The 12,421-nt window shown below is 49.8% G+C and overlaps 1 long non-coding RNA gene across 1 annotated transcript; it reads left to right on the top strand.

Annotated features, from left to right (window-relative positions):
* The first annotated feature begins 2,531 nt into the window (after nt 1–2,531).
* Nucleotides 2,532–4,494, top strand: LOC135311449 (uncharacterized). Its single transcript, XR_010371080.1, has 3 exons — nt 2,532–2,611; nt 2,977–3,103; nt 4,326–4,494. It is a non-coding gene; the product is annotated as an uncharacterized LOC135311449 (long non-coding RNA).
* Nucleotides 4,495–12,421: the final 7,927 nt, after the last annotated feature.

Genomic DNA, 12,421 nt, shown 5'->3' with positions numbered 1-12,421 from the left:
AAGACTTAAGCAGAGCCTGAACAGGAAAGGACTCTTCTCACTTAAAGGGAAAAAAGGCAGGAAGCTTTTTTCCCTTTTTACGTATGTAGTTAAATCCTCTTGACAGGTGGAAGGAGGAGTTTGAGAAGAGAGCCTAACTGCGCAGGTGATTACAGTATTAGATATCGAACGCGTTTGGTTTGTCCGCAGCCCTTTCCCTCACACAAAATTATAGAGCCATCTCTGGTGCCTTCCTGTGGTCTGCAGCCAACGGGGAGCTGGGCATTTAATCCACACTCCTCTCCACGGGAGAGGTGGTTAAAAACTTCAGAGCTGTGCCGGTTGTAGCTGGGATAGAGTTAATGTCCTTCAGCGTCGCTGGCAGAGTGCTGAGGGCACACTGATGTTTCAGCTGCTGTTAAGTAGCGGCTCCGTGTCGCTAAGTAGCGCCTCTGCTAGTCAGGGGCCTCTCCAGCTTCCCGAGCTCTGCCCGACAGGTATGAGTGGCCGCGCCAGGGACCCCTCTGCCCGCCCAGCTCCATCAGGGGTGATGCCCAGGTGCGAGGGCAGAAGGAGGCCCCGAGCCGTGCGTCAGTCGGCCAGAGTGAGTCGGCCAGCGTCAGTCGGCCAGCATCGCCTGCCCGCACTCAGCTGGCTGGCGTCAGTCAGCGTCAGCGTCTGTTGTCGGGAGTCAGTCAGGACTTAATCCTGTCGGCACCGCTTACCCCCCGCCTGGGGTGTGGGGCTGAGCGCGGTGGTTCAAGTGCCGCCTTAGGCCCGTCAGTCAGGGTGGCTGTGTCAGCCTTGGCTGGCAGCTGTCACCTGCCTTTGGGCACACGGTGCCGTGTCCTGCTCTGCTGAGGGCGGCTCCTCATTCCCTGCCTGCTTCAGCTCGTTTTCCTGCTTCCACGTGCCTGGGCTTTGCTGGTTTAAGGCAGTGAAACGAACTTAATCAGGCTTCCCTTAACTTTGTGTCTTCTGCCTAGTGAGCCGTCGGACAGAGCTTTGGAGGAAGAATGGTGACAAGCCCCTGCTGGTGGGGTGGTGTTTTACTGGTGTGGAGGAGAGGATACTTCAGTTGGTGGGAGCGAGTCCCCAAACCCCTGGGCCTGTCGCATGGGCTGCCAACGTTTCCGCAGCTCCCCTCGTCGGGCGGCTGTTTGCAAGGGGTGTGTTTGAGCACTGGGGGTTCAGCAGCCGCCGGGCCCTGGCCCTGGGCAGCCTGCTCTGGGGGACCCTGCCTGCGCAGGGGCTGGACCAGCTGCCCCCAGGGATTCCGGAAGGCCTTTCTCTCCCTTGTGACTCCGTGACTCTGGAACTGGTGCTGCGAGGGGCCAGCGCTGTGGGAGCGCTGGGAACGTTGTCTTCCCTGGGCTCTGCCTCTGTCGGGACGGCTGCGTGTGCGCTCTGCCCTGAGACACTCGGCGCCTGCGCCCGCCTGTCCAGGTACGCCAAGCAGTGTGCAACAGAGCACACTTTCAGGAGGGACCTGAGGAGCTTTTGCTAGCTTGGCCGCGTTGGAGAGGGACTGCAGCTCCTGCATGCAGGAATAGTCGTGTTGGAGAATAACCCTAGGAGGCAGCTGGGTGAAGGGGCTCTAGTGTCAAACGCTGATGTGTCTCGGGTTTGGGTTTGTTCATGTAAAGGGAAATGAAATCTGTGGTCTGCATCAGATACGGGATCGGGGCTGTATTTCTGGGGAAAATGTCACTGAGCCAGTCATGAATAGTAATTCAAAAAGCTCTATAATTGTGATCTTTCCCTGCTGTTCAACAAAGCGGATGCTGTTTTTCTCAACAGAGCATAGTTTTTCTTCCATTTCTTCTTCTTTGGCTTCTTCCCACTCTTTGTCCTCTTTCCTTAGACAATGTGACCCGAGCAGTGTCAGGCAATGGTGTCCCTTCTCTGACCACCAAGTAACGCTTCCCTGAGATCACTTTAGCTTCCACATCTGGCTGAGTGAAAGAATGACGCCCGTCAGCCTCAGCCTCCCTCCGTGCGAGAGTGAGCCTCTACGTGCACGAGGGAGTCCAGAGCTGACTGAGAGTGCCTTGGGTGCTGCCCTTTCTAAAAGCGAAGGGGTTTCTTGCAGCTCTCCTTGCAAAGTGCGTGTGTGGTTTGACATGTGCATGAGCTAGCAGGACGGCTTACGGCCACAGAATGGAGATGGGCAAATCCCCTCTCCTTCTCCCCGGTGCAGTGTCCTGCCTCCTTCCTTGTGCCAGCTTTTATGCTTGCTGGCTCTCTCTGCAACCCCGTTTCACTCTCTAAGCTGGTGGGAAACTCTCTGCTCTTGTGGGTGCGTTCCCTGTCTGCTTGGGGAGTTAATGTGGCTCCTAAGGAGCTCTAAAACGTGTGCAGGTCAGGGCAAGCGAAGGCACAGGGATACAGGAGCAGAAGGAAGGAGCAGATGGAGAGATGGGGGCAGCAGCAAGGCCTCTCTTTTGGTGGCACTGAAGTGAACCTGGTTTGTGACATCACGTCTGCAGCTGCGACTGACCGTATCTGTAGCTTTTCCTTCAGTAAGCCCGTAACATTGTTGGCCTTTGAATCTGACTTTCATGTACTACATGTCAGTCAACGGTGACATCCCAGAACACTGACTTGGCTGGATGTGATTCTGCTCAAACATGTAATTTCTCAACTTGTTCTTTCTTATTTATTTTCTGGAGCTTTTTAATGCAAAACTCACTCTCTGACTCGTGCCGCCTTGCTTGACTTGACTCCAGTGTCTTGGGCTTTTTCCCATGTTGTTTATCCTGTCAGTACCCCTGCGTCCCTTTTTGTTGGTGATCTCGTAGGCATCAGAAAAGCAAAGGATTCTGCTTTTGCTCTGCTGTGAGATCCAAACCTGTCCTGAGTGCCCTTTTGTTAAGGAAAAGAGCCGCAGGAGGTGGCCGGGAGATTATTCACGGCAAAGGGATGAAAGTTCTGTCAATCTCAAAAATGTCGATGGCTGTCAGGAGCCTCTTTTGGCATTTTCTTCTCTATTCACAGTGAAGAATGCGAGACCTCGCGGCTCAGGTAACGAGCAGCCTGCTGCAGTTTCCCGAGGTGACCATTCAGGCTCTTGGGGAAGATGAGCTCACCCGAGGGTCTGTGCTGCGTGGGCGGTTTTCCAGAGGTGAGCCTTTTCCTTGAAATTGGGTCTTGCTGTGAAGTTGTTACTGCCTGGAGGTGACCTGAGGCACGGGGTCACAGCATCAGCTGTGTCAGGTTGGTGCTGCTCAGGTGCGTCAGGTTTTGAGAGAACAGAAAGGATGAACTATGACAAAATGATGAAAAATGTTAACATTAAAACATTAGTAGAGTTAAACTTTGAAAGGACAACAGCCTGCGGCAGTCTTGAGCTATTAAAATAACACGGGCAAGTCAGTGAGCCCTCCTCAACTTCTAATGGAATGAAAGGCAGTTTACAAAAAAGTCCTGGTGTGGTTTTGGGCTGTATTTATTGGTACCATCATAACATCCCGTGCAGAACTAGTTCTCCCACAGTGTTAGAGAGGCAGCCTCCCCTGCTTTTTCTTTCCTAGCCTGACTAAAAACAGAAGGAAGAGGAAGGAACAGAAGGAAGAGCCCCCTGTTGGGCGCTGCAGCCAGGTTTGCAGAGCATTTAATGGGACGCAGAGGAGTGTCCCGGGAGAGCTGCTGAGAGCGGCTGAGCAGATGAGGTAGCTGACTTTGTCGGTGATCTGAAGGTAGAGCCGGGGGCCTGCCTGGGTGTCCGGGCTTCTGCTGAGACCATGTAGAATCTCTCTGTGTGACTGTAAGTGCAGTAGTTGAGTTAATACTCCCTTTGTGTTGGAAGTAGTTCAGTGAAACTAAATGTGCTAACTTCTCTCTGTGATCAGCGCGTGTAAAAGTTGAAATTGGCTCCCGCAGTGCCCATTTTAAGGTAATTCCTTGTTGAAGTCCAAACCCCTGCCCAAAGTAGGCGTGTGTCGAGCAAAGTTAGTCAACTAGAAAAGAATTGGCTGAGATTTTGCCATATTTGAGGTATGCTTTAGGAGTTGTATTCCCATATGTATTTAGATGATTTCTAGCAAAACCAAGCTGAATATGGTATAAAGACTAGAGACCAATCTATTGTAATCTTTATCCCAAACAAGCAGAATTCTTCAGTGCAGGAATGACAAGTCCAAATGCAAAATCATAAGGTGGTTCATTTTACGATGCATTGGTTGAGGATTCAGTGGGTGATTTTCAATAATCGACCCGAATTCGGTAAGCCTCTCTTGCTCTGTGAGCTACTTCTGTTGAAGCAAAGGGGCAGTGATTGTGATTTTCCCGTTGTTTTCAACCCTCTCTTGGGAGTGTGCTTTAGCCAGCCTTTTCTCTTCTTCCAGGGAGAGATGGGCTGGCCTGGCTGGCGTGTGGCCCTCAGCTGGAGGTCGTGAGCGCTGTGACGGGAGAGCGGCTCTCTGCACACCGTTTCAGTGGAGCCCGTGAGCAGCCTCCCACCATCCGCGTGGTGAAGGAGGTTTCCTGGCAGACGGGAACGGGGCTGCTGGTTGGCTTGAGAGAAGCAGAGGGAAGTGTTCTCTGCCTGTACGACCTTGGAACATCGAGCGTGGTTACAGCAGTAGTTCTGCCAGGAAGGGTGGGTGCTTTTTAATGGGGGAAACGTTGTCAGGTGCTGCATAACGCTGTTTCAGGAGCAGCTTTGGAGCGTCTCTTTGCTAGGACGTCCATTTTCTCTATTGTGTCATCATACTGTCACTGCAGAGTGTCCAGTCGAGAGCACCTTGATGTGAAATCGTGGGGTTAACGGTACCGTTATCCTTTGAGTTTGCTGAGAGTCAAACAAGTTTTCTGGTTTTACAGTAGAGCACGTAGTTACCTCATTCTCCACTTTGACAAAAAGGCCTGGAAAACTACCTTTTTTTTTAGCCAGAGTGACAAAGAACTCGTCCTCACCCTGCCTTTCAAGTGTTGGTAACATACATGTCCTGAATGGTTCATTATGTCAGAAATACTGTCTTTAAAACATCTCAGACTTCCATGGCTGTGCTGTAGCTGACTTCGGCACATTCCCAGGAGTCTCGGACTAGCAAGCAGGTGACTTTAGAGCAAAGCACATTTTTCTGTTGACTTAGGATGGGAAAAAACAGGCTTCACTGCGTTACCTGGCAGGTGGTTACAGACTGACTTTCAGCCTGAAGCCCTTGAACCTCTGCTTATTGCATATGGTGCTTGTGCCGGTGGGATACTCTGGTGTAACGTTGCTAATTTTCCCTGCCTTCTCTAACCCATAAACTCAGATGACGTCCTTTCCCCTCGGCTCCTTGTCTGAGTGTAGACAAGAGTCACCTTAAGGTAATGGAACATCAAGGTTCCCTCTGTCTTTACCACCTTAGAATCTGCGACAGATAAATACTTCCGCATTACTCAGCTTTCCAGAGCGTGGTTTGGTTTGACTTGCTAGAATCCAGGCGGGGTTTGTTTGTCTGTAGCGCTACAGTGTGACTGCGGGCAGTGAGCGTTTGTGGGGTGGTGATTTCTAACGAGCTGAGCTGGGTTGGTGCTCCGCTGTGTGGGTTTGCCGATCGTCCTGATAAATCTCAGCGTTTGAGATGGAAAGGCAAGGTGTGCGCTGACATAGACGTGCAGTCATTCAGACTTGTAAAAGCAAATCTGAATTGAAAACATTAACGGTATTAAATTGGTTTATAAGGGTTGCATGTTTCAGAGCTCTGGAATGGTATTTTCCCCACTCTTGCTGGTTTGTGTGAGGCAGAAGGGCAGCATGCAGAGTCAGGGAGCTGAGACAGGATTTCTGCGTTCGTTCCCAGAAGGAGCTGGCAGCAGTGTAGGAGAGTGTGCAAAGCCAGTGGCTGGTGCCGTGGGAAAACAGGCAGTTCCAGGAGCTTCTACAGGGAAAACTGAAGCGTTAAAACTGGGAAGCTGTATGCAAAAGTGGAAAAGGTGGATTTGGGGCCAGTTGTACAACAACAAAACGAGACCTTAAAAGAAAAAAAGTTAACAGCAACACGGGAACTTTGGCTGATTCCGCAGCACGATATGTGCAGTGTTTCTGCTTTCCTCCTGAGAGTCATCAAGGCTTGGAGCAGCAAGAATTCGAATAACCAACGCACTTTTGGTGGTGCTTTGAGTAGCTGAGAAGATTGGAGATTTCATCTGATTTCCAGGAAGTGTGAAACAATATAAAGTTGTCTGAAATACTGCGGGCACTTCTAGGAGTAGAATTCTTGTGGCCCAGGGGAAAGGTAAATTCTGTAGCAGATTGCCAGGCAGCGCAGTCACAGCAAGTGCTTGACACGGGAGAGGAGAGAACTTTGGGGCTTCGAGGTTTGGTCAATTTTTCCCCACCTCTGGGGAGAAAAACCAATATATTAAAAAAAAGGACTCCTTGTGGTGCTCACTGCTCTGTTCCGTTGTCGTGTAACAGGTTGCTGTTGATGTAAAGCTCCCTGGTGTCACTGTGTGACATTATGCAAGGAGGCTGAAGGGCAGCCCGTGTTCTTTTGTTGTGGAGCCTTAGTGCAGGAGCCCTCACGTGCTGGTGTCTCTGCTGGAGCCGTCAGGGCTGTCCCGGGAGGGGCTGCAGGTGCGGAAAGGTCTGTCTCCATCAGGGCCTTGTACTAAAGCTGCTGGCAGGCGGCTCCGCGTGTTACAGAGCAGCGTGCGCGTCTCCTCAGCCGGAGCTGGCTTTTGGCGAACCAGCTGCTGGGCTTTTTGCCGCTGTTTCGGCACTGAAAACTTTTCTGCTTTCCCTGGTTGCTCTGTTGATTCTAAATGAGGACTGGTGTAACTTTCCCTAAGCTGGTATCTCCCTTCCGCTCTCTGTAACAATACTCCCTTGCCGTGGCAGCGGTGTGTCTCCCCTGCAACTTGGCCGCTGCCGCGTCTGACTGAGAGCCGAGATTTGCCCTAGTACCTGTTTGGCAAAGAAGGCGTGGGCTGTATCCCAGTGCTGACGGGCTGGGGGCCGTGGGAGAGCGAGAGTGAGTTTGGCCTTTCTTACTCCAGTCCCTTAAATACGGTCAAGTTTCTTGCATTTAACGGATTTTCTGTGTTGTCTTCGAGTTAATGGTTTCTAAGTAGAAAATGGAACTTGGTAAGCTGTAATAATAGACTGCACCATTGCAGTTGGAGTGAGCTCAGCGAAATCCCTGCAGGAAACCCCGTAAACGGAAGGCAGTAACGGATTTTTGTACAGGACATTTTTGGGGGTTGGTTGGTTTGTTTGTTTTGTCTGGATATAATTGGGATCAATGCTGTGTTTTTAAGTCTGAGAAACCTGTATTTACTTTCTCGCTTCTGATGGGCTGATTCTGGCTTCACTTTTGAGTGATTTCTCTCAAAGCTTGTCAAAGAGCTGAAATACTAACTTGTAGTTTTCCTGTAGGTAACTGCTGTAGAGCCCATAACTAACCCCGGAGGAGCCAGCGTGAGGCCTTGGCACCTGCACCGGGCTCTGCAAGGGTTTTGTGGCGTGGCAGCGGTGGCGACAGATGTTGGTCATCTGCTTGTGGTGGACCTTGGTTTGGATGATCTCTCTTGCAGTCAGAGGGAGAATGAACCATCGGGTGAGCTTGCGGTTTCTAAACTTGAACGGAAAAGTAAGAAAACTTGTGTCTTTTAAATCAACAACACGCATCCCGCTTTGAAGCTACTGCTGTGCAGACGTTTATGACTGCTGATTACAGGTGGCGGTTTGACATCGTCTGGCCCTGAAAGGATTAAAAATGGGAGTGGCTTCATACTCCTCCTAAGGTTACAAATACCCCCTCCCACCAGGGTCCCTCTGTCACGGTGATTCTCACCAGTGAGGGGTAGGAATCTGACCATCTGAGTCGGTGCAGCTGCCTGACAGGAAGGTGTGTCGGACGTGCCCTGTTTCCTGGGAATGTTCTTCTGCTTCTGTTCATTGACTCGGGGCAAAGTTTAGGCTTGTTTTTCAAAGTAAATATGCCTTACCAAAATCCCTGCATTTGACCAAACGGAACCTGTACTTGGTGTACCCGGATTGCATACGCTGTTTTTGCTCTTACAAGAGTGGCCTCGGGAGCTGGTCTCACTTCAAGTAGCTTCACCGTGAGGCCCAAACTGCTGATGTGCAGAGCCCAGGAAGAATTTGTCTATGGAGGTTTCGCTTTCACCTGGTTTTGAAATAGGAGCGAGGATACCTGTCCAGTCAGAGAGTTCCTATGTGCTCTGAATGCGTACAAAATGGGAAGAGCAGACAAAGTATTGCATCAATGGGTATTTTGCCAGGGACGGTAGAATTAGATCATCCATGTTGTCACGTCAGTGTTTCAAATGCAACCTGAATGGCCTAACGCATTCCTTTATTGTGTGGTTTTGTGCGTGCAGGTCTAACAGTTGTCACTAGAGCTGCTGCTGGCGTTTCACAAGGAAGAGCAACCGTGAGCAGAGCAGGGAGACATCTCTGCCTTCAGTTACAGTGTCCTTCAGGAACAGCAATATCGACCCTGTGCTACATCAGCAGAAGCAACCAGCTCGCCGTGGGTTTTTCCGACGGCTCCCTGTCACTGTGGAATATGAAAACTCTGCAGCGGGAGTAAGTCGGCCTTTGCGCTTGGTCACGCCTGGAGGTGCAGGGCTCTCAAGGCTCTGCTTGAGGAGGAAGTCTGTTAATTTAAAGAGCCCTTTTTCAGGGAGGGAAATGTGGAGTGTAATCTTGGCCTGTTTAGGAATCCCCTTCTGAAGTAACCATTGAGCCATACCTGGATTCAGTGGGCCGCCTTCTCCCCAGCGGGCTGGGATTGTTCTCCTTATTGTGCCCGTGGGCTGAGGAACTGCGGAAAGCTCCCTTCTCTGGGTTCTGTCAAGCAGTTAGGGTGTGAGAGAGCTGCTTTCCATAAGGCAGTTTGTTCCACCAGCAGTATTCAGTGACAGCAGGAGTTGTGTGTGTTTCAATGAAAGAGATTGTAGACATTATTTCTCAGAAGCAGCTCCTGCAATGAGGGCACCCATTGAAAGGCTGAAGTATGTTAATGATGGGATTGTGGTGATCATATTCTTTAAAGCGTCCCGGTTGAAAGGAGTGAGACGTGAAGGATCAAGAGCTGATCTGTGGCTGAAAAGACATTCTCTCCCACATTTCAGCCTCGACCAAAAGAGGGGACTGACCCATGCCAAGGCAGCGATGCATGGGAATGAAAGTCTGCTTGGAACACTTGGAGGGGGAATAAGGGTCATGTCAAGGGATAAGCAACAGAGAAATGAGGGAGATGATTTCAGCTCTGCCAAAGAGCAATCCCCCCTAGAATATCTGACCCAATTCAGATCGGGATTCACTTAAGCAAATCTGCAGTGACTCACCGGGAACTATTGGCGGCATGAATAGAGAGTGGAGGGATAGTGAGGTGGCAGGAATAGATTGTGAAGGTGCAAGGAAGGTTCAGAAGTCTGGAGGAGAAAGGCTTTAGATAGTCCAAGTAAAGGAACAAGACACTACTGGTGTTTGGCGCTGTTTTCAGCTTGTGCAGAAGAGAGGCTGCATTTTCAGTTCAATATTGAAGCAGGCGACAAGAGTAGGAAGAATCTTTTGCCTGGCAGCTGAAGGAATCTTTCATGTTCCTGCTCCGCAGGCAGAGGAGGAGATAAAGCCAGGTTATTGCCCGTGCTGGACAGTAATTTCCTCACCTCGTGGCTGTTGCATCAAAAGCAGTCGCTCCCGTGACTCCCTTGTTTGAGACGGGAGTGTGACCTTCTGTGCCTTGAGGAGAAGCACGTCAGGGGCTCTTTGCTCAGAAGATGCTTCTCCCCTTCTACAAACAGGCAGGGCCACCAGGCTCACCTGCTTTCTGTTTTTGTTAACCCTGCAGGCACCACTGTCAGCTTGAAGGAGGAAGGATTCCTGTCTGCGCCGTTACTTTTCAAGAGCCTGAGCACGATCCTCGCAACTGCTGCTACTTGTGGGCTGTTCAGTCGACGCAAGAAAGGTGAATAAAAGCTTACTATCGGCCACTGATTTTTTTTTTTTTTGAGTATTTGTTCACCTAGAGTTGACCCACGTGTATTTGTTTTGTTGAATTAGCCGTGCAGGAGATTCTCTCCGGTATGGAAGGGGCTGACGGTGCGATTTGTACAGGATGTAACAGGGATGGAGAGGGACCTACTAGTTCCTCCCTGCTGAAAGGCAGCAAAGCGACAGTGGCTCTATTTCTGTGCTGGCATTCTTCAATGGCTTCCTTTGTTTCCTGATGACTGCTTCATGATTTGCCTGATATTCACACCGTGGTATGAAAATACCATGGAGCGCAGTGGAGGCTGCAGCTCCAGAGCACTGACGGTGCGGATCCACCAGCCTGCTGCCCCTAAAGGAGGAGGTGACAGCACGGCCGGTTCCCTGGTGCCAGCCTGAGCCTTGGTGAGCCAGCTCAGCTCGGCTGGCAGGGAAGGTGCTCAGCAGCCAAGTCGGTGGTTTCCTGCTGGGCTAATGACTGAAAGGAGGGTGTGGAAGGTGCCGTGTGTGCAGGGGAGGGACTGGAGCTTTGGTGGGAAGGGAAGGGGAGAAAGATCTGCCCCTTTCAGCATCAGCAAGCTATTTACTCAGCTCGGCTGCTCATGGAGTGGCAATCTTTTTCAGTTTGACTGTAAAGCAGTTTTGATTGCGAGCTCTTCAATGCCAAGAACTGTTCCCAACCGTTTTTACTCCACAGAACATCTTGAAGCTTCCAGATTGTATGGGTAGCCTTTGCCCCAGAAGCTGTTAGTGTCCAAATTTCCTCCTTTGTGGTTTAGCGGCTAAATGTGACCAATTCTTAGGTTTTGGGAAGGGCTGTTTTTCTTTTCAGCGAGACAGTGCTATTCAGGAAACCTCAGCCTAGACCTAAGGAAAGGGTAACGAGGACTATAAAGCAGCTTTGTAACCAAATGTCATCATTTGTACCTTTTCCAGTGAAGGCGATGCCGTGAGTTTACATCTGTTGCAGTTAGCGTTCGCAGACAGGAGGCGCTTGGCTTCAGGACAAGCCATGTACGAGGTAAGACGTGCACGTGCGTGAAAGGATGGAAAGAGTCCTTTTCCCTAAGGGAGTATCAGTGAAGTTGGCAGGGGGAATATTGACCGTGACAATTCAGAGATGACTTAAAAAGAAAGAATCTTTTGCTGAGCCTTCCCGGGCACGGCCTTTGTCCATACTTTTCGAAAAGAAGTCGTACAATTTCATACCGCCGTGTCGTGTGTTCCAGCCAGGGCCGCCTGCAAAGAGCCCGTATAAATTCAGTTCCTGAAGAGGCAGCAGCTTTTACAAATAAAATGATTCTTCATTTAAACACCAAGTGAATGGCCTGTAGGAAGAGAAGACAGGGCTTTGAGTAGCTCTGTTTAACCAAACTGCAGAGTTGAATAAGGTTCTGTCTGTCTCCCTTCCTTAAAACACGGGCGTACAGCTTTATTCTGTTCCGGTCTTGAGGTTTAAATTCTTGTTTTCCCTTTGAGCTCTGTCAGCAGGACTTCACATGACGCTCACCTGCAGGGTCTCTTCGGTGCTGGTCCTGAAACTTAGTAGCTCTAAAGAGAACTCTTTCTACTTTTTGGCTGCGTTACCTACGAACTCTGCTCTTGAAGCCAGCAAAATAGGCAAATACAGTAAAGAGTGGTCTGATTTGGTCAAAAAAGTATATGTAAATTTTGAGAAGTGGCTCCAAAGAGGTTGTGTTTAAAATAGAGATGAACTAGCCTTACCTCTCTGTTATCTAACAGATAGAAGACGCGTTTTTAGCACGTATCATTTTATTCAGTGTTACGCCTGAAACCCTTGCAAAATCTTTTGGATGGGAAAGTAATCTTAATTCAGAGCATGTCTTTCCTGTTGAGGTGCGGTAGGAGAGGATCTGTGCTCTACAGCCTTGATATTTATTAGTAGTATTTCCTAGAATGGTTAAGAGAAAGCTTGCCTGTTCTCAGAGTAGGTGAGTTACATGTAACATATCAGGTCATACGAGAATGGATTGTCTCACGCCAGTTCCTTCTAGAGCTCTGAAACTTTAGGAAACTTGGGTAGAATGAGGTACAATCAATTTTTTTATTTTCTGGTAGGTTTTTGGAGATTTTTAGCTGCTTAGCTTTTGGTTTTGTTTGGTTGGTTTTTAACTGTAGAGCTGCTCTTTGTCCACAATCCACACACCCATGTGTTGTAGGGTAGAGCATTTGACCAAGTGCTGTATTTGGAAAGACAGTATTTCAGTCAATGCTTGCTTAGCAAATGGTGGTCTCAGAGGTTCCACACAATCCTGCTGGAGTTTCTGTAGGTCTCAAAGTAGTTGGCTGACTCTGTAGGAATTCGTGCCCCTAAACGCCTTGCCCACGTGCATGCCATGTCCGCCGGGTTGTTTTGCTGTTGGCTGCACTTGGTGAAGGCAGGGAGGCATATTTCACCCTTTAGTCCCTGAGGAGGTGAGAGGAGGAGCTGGCAGGAGCTGACATGGTTTGAGAGAAGGCTGTGAC

The sequence above is a fragment of the Phalacrocorax carbo genome, unplaced genomic scaffold, assembly GCF_963921805.1.
Source record: "Phalacrocorax carbo unplaced genomic scaffold, bPhaCar2.1 SCAFFOLD_73, whole genome shotgun sequence".
Lineage (NCBI taxonomy): Eukaryota > Metazoa > Chordata > Aves > Suliformes > Phalacrocoracidae > Phalacrocorax > Phalacrocorax carbo.
This window is presented reverse-complemented; position numbering and strand designations above follow the sequence as displayed.